The following is a 294-nucleotide window of genomic DNA, read 5'->3' on the forward strand; positions in this document are numbered from 1 at the left end:
TTTTGTTTGCTTGCAGATATCTTTGGTCATTGTCTGCAAAGAAGAAACAACTTGAATCTTGTTTCTTTTGATCCTAAGAAAGAAAGAACTTTCAGAAGATGGCAAACAGAGAAATTTTAAATTGCAACTTTAAATCAGACAATGGCTGAAGACAACAACAATGATGGCAATAATGCCATTAATCTGGTTCTTAAAGAAAATAGAGCAATACGAGATTATGTTGTTCCTCTTTTACAAGGTTTGCACCAAAGCATTAGAAGACTTTCCATTAATGCAAATAATTTTGAAATTAAA

This window comes from Theobroma umbraticum, unplaced genomic scaffold, assembly GCF_002168275.2.
Source record: "Theobroma umbraticum cultivar Fairchild unplaced genomic scaffold, ASM216827v3 scaffold_182.0, whole genome shotgun sequence".
In the NCBI taxonomy this organism is placed as follows: domain Eukaryota; kingdom Viridiplantae; phylum Streptophyta; class Magnoliopsida; order Malvales; family Malvaceae; genus Theobroma; species Theobroma umbraticum.